We start from the raw sequence: 3894 nt of genomic DNA, 5'->3' as shown, positions 1-3894 counted from the left end.
TTATACACTGAAGCCTCAATTCCAAATGTAAGATGAAAGAAAGAAATTAAGATTCAGTGTGGTGGACTGGAGAGATGGCTCAGTGGTTAAGAATGTTTGGTAGAATTCAGATCTCAGAACCTTTGTAATAAGCTGGGTGTTCCTTCACATCTGTAGCCCCAGTTCAAAGAGAGGCAAAAATAGAAGGATTGATGGGGCTTGCTGGCTTCTAGTTCAGCCAGAAAACACAATCAAAAGTTCACGAAGGGACCCTGCCTCAAAAAGGAATAGGCAGAGAGTGATGGAGGAAGACAGCTAGTGCTCTTCTGGCCACTGCATTCATCAACACTAAATGTTGAGTACACACACACACACACACACACACACACACACACACATACACACACACACACATATTTGCAGTGGTGGAGGGTAAACTTGATTTCAGGTAAAAACCAATTTTAAACCAGCCGACTTAAGCCTGGCTGTAAATTTTCCAATTTTCTTTCTTACCCTCCTTCGCTTCTGCTCCCGATCGTCCACAACTCTCCTCCTACCACACTCTCTGCTCCTGCCTGCCACAGATTCCCAGAATACTCTTTCTTACCCCACAGGCTACAAGGCTTTCCAAAGCTCCAGTAATGAAAAATAAAAAATCCCGCGAAGAGATAACAAGACCTGAAAATATTAAAGTTTCGCCTGTCCTCAATTCAGAGTTCCCGAGGCTTTAAGGGTGAGGAAGGATGAAGGAAATGGTAAACAATTTTGAAATAATACATTGTGAGATGCAGTGCTGTGTAGAGAGGGGAAACTGATGAAGAGGGGAAGCATGCAAAGCTAGTTGAACTTGCACAAGTTCCTAGAGCCGAAAAGAGACCTAATCAGAGCCACCTGCTCTGACTTAATTCTCAAAACTTTTCACATCTTTATCAGCACCCCCCTTTTCCCAATGCCCAAAAGTGAAATTTCTTTTTTTTGCCACCACCAAGTACCTCCCAAATTTTTTAGAACAATTTTTGTCTTAAGTCATGACTCAGTAATTTACCGATTATACTCTTTGAGCAAGTTCTTTCAACCATTTGAGCTGCTTCATCTTCTCTGTAAAATTTTTTTTTAACTTTTACAAAAACTTCATTGAGAATTTCATACATGCATATAAGGTGTTTTGATCAAATCCATGCCCACTCCCTCCCTTCCAACACCTCCCATATCTCCCCATCACTTTTTTTTTCTTTTTTTCTTCTTTATTTATTTTTATGGGGCTTTGGGGTACTCTAACATTTCCCCCTCTGAACAGGTAACCCTAAAATCTTTTAAGGATTAGATACAAGCTTCCAAATACTTTTGACATTTTTGGCCTTTGGAACAGAGTATGTTGCTAACAGTCCCAAGGACATTTTGACTTTTAGCGAAGAAACTGGCTACTTTTCTGTGGAGTCCTTTCACCCTAACTGCCTAGCCAATTCCTACCTCCTATTCTTACCATGCCATCCCCTTTCTTCTCCCCTTAGAGATAAGAGTTATGCAATTTGGGAGTCTTTTAGATAGACCCACTGAGGGGATACCCCAGTTGCCTCACTATACATCCCTGTTCAGTATGGAAGAGCCAGAGCAGTCTGTGTCCCTGTAAAATAAATTTTTATTAAAAATGGCAGAAAACAGGGGAACCCCAATTCCAGACAGATTGCAGGGAGACGTTCAGTGAGTACTGACATCTACTCATTCACGCCTTGTTGGCTTAATCTGCATGTTTTTCTTCTACTGTCTACCTCATGGGAGAGTTTGGGTGTGTGTTCAGAATCCAGAGTGCTAACCATTACACCATGGAACCAGCACAGTGTGTATTCTTCAAGAGATGGTTAATGTACTTTTGAGCAACAAGACTAAATGGAATTCCAACTGGCCTGTCCATCAACAGAAGAATGGGTATTGAAAATATGACATACGTGTAATTGGAGTTTGACCCTGTTGTAAAGAAAACTTAAATTATGAAATTTGCATAGAAATGCATAGAACTGGAAAGTATTATATATTAAGTGAAATGACTCAGGCTCGGAGAGACAAAAATTGCAAATTTTCTCTCATGTCATATTCTAATGTTTTATGTATGTTTCTATGTTGTATGTACGTAAATAAGACATTGTGAGGTTTCCTGTGGTCTATGAAACTAGATAGGAGACCATGAGAGGGAAGAAAGGTGCTGAAGTGGAGAAGGATGAAACTCCCCACATGATGTGAAAATGGAAAGGATGGCTGGAGTGGCTCAGAGGTTAAGAGCACTGGCTGCTCTTGCAGAGGACCTGGGTTTGGGTAATAATGAGGTGGGGAAAGATGCCCCTAGAGGTAGGAGCTGGGAGTAAAGAAATTCAGGATGTTCATGGGAAATTTCATTTCTATTAACTTTTTAAAGTTAGCATATGGTATAATGGTTTCATTACAAAATTTTTATCACACACACACATACATCATACCCTGTTATTCATCTTCTTCACCACAGTCCTCCCCTTCTAACACCTGTTCCCCCCTTGATGATCTTCTTCTTCCCTTCCCTGAATCCTATACTCAGAATCTAATATTTGAACACTTCCTTCATATCTACTCTTCAGTTATATTGTGGTTTGAACAAGTTCTCTAAGAAATTTGGTAAGAACTTATTATTTGAAATATTCTTTAATAGAAAAAAAATATTCTTCCTTATAAATATTTATAGATACATGTTCCCCTAACACAGTTTTAATATAGTACCTACTTGTAATCAGAGCAGTTATGATTAATAATGTATCTGGGGGGCTGGAGTGATGGTTCAGCAGTTAAGAGCAGTGGTTATTCTTCCAGAGTACCTAGGTTCAGTTCCTAGCACCCATATGATGGCTAACAACTTCCCAAAACTCAAGGTCCAAGGGATCTGACTCCCTCTTCTGGCCTCCATGGGCATTGATTGCATGATATGGTTACATTTACATACATGCAGGCTAAACACTGATAAATACAACTTTAAAAGTTTTTAAAAAGAATATATCTGATTAAAATCTATAATCCCTAATGTTGAAGTCACTCAATATTTTTGCCTTTCATATTTTTGGGTGATTTGTTTAGTATAAAAACACATAATTTGTAATGAGCACTCAAAAATTAGTTTTAGTTTGGATTCTTTAGATCACATTTCTAAACCATGAATGTATCTGGTGGGACTGAATAGCTTCTGTTTTAGTTCCTTTCTGTTTCTATGATAAAACAGCAGCTTTAGGAAGAAAGGGCTTATTTTGCTTATGGCTCCAGGAGGACAGAGTGCCTCCTAGCCTGGAAGGCAGGCATGGTGACAGGAGGAAGCTGGTTGATCACATTTCCATTCACCCATAGGAACCAGAGAGAAAAACAGGAAGGAGGGTGAGACTATAGACATTCAACACCCACCCCCCCCAGTGACATACTTCCTCCCCAAAAGCTCCACCTCCTAAAGGTTCCATAACCTCTCCAAACAGCACCACCAACTGGGAGTCAAGTGTAAAAATACATGAGCCTATGAGAGGCAGTTGTCATTCAGACCACCACAGGTTGCAGCTGTTGATGAGATTATAAAGTCTTACCTTCAGAATCTACATGAAAATAAATAGCATTTCTCATTATATACCAAATATGACTACTGATATGGGTCCAGGAGTATCAGGGAAATTACAGCAAATACTTCATCACCTTTCCTCTCTCAGGAGACACTGAATTAAAAATCATAAATGGGGCCATGTCTTATAACCACTGCAATCTGTGAATGGCATTTAATCCTGTGTCATCTCCTGTCACACTGAGAATCAGAGCTTATTAAGTCTGCCTCTCAGCCCATCTGTTCCATCACAATCCCATGAGACACAAGAAAATTCTCAAGTAGTAGGAAACACTCTTTTTGATTTGTTTCAATTC

The sequence above is a fragment of the Nannospalax galili genome, unplaced genomic scaffold (assembly GCF_000622305.1).
Source record: "Nannospalax galili isolate Female #2095 unplaced genomic scaffold, S.galili_v1.0 scaffold162, whole genome shotgun sequence".
Taxonomy (NCBI): domain Eukaryota; kingdom Metazoa; phylum Chordata; class Mammalia; order Rodentia; family Spalacidae; genus Nannospalax; species Nannospalax galili.
The sequence above is the reverse complement of the archived record's forward strand: the minus strand, read 5'-3'. Positions refer to the sequence as shown.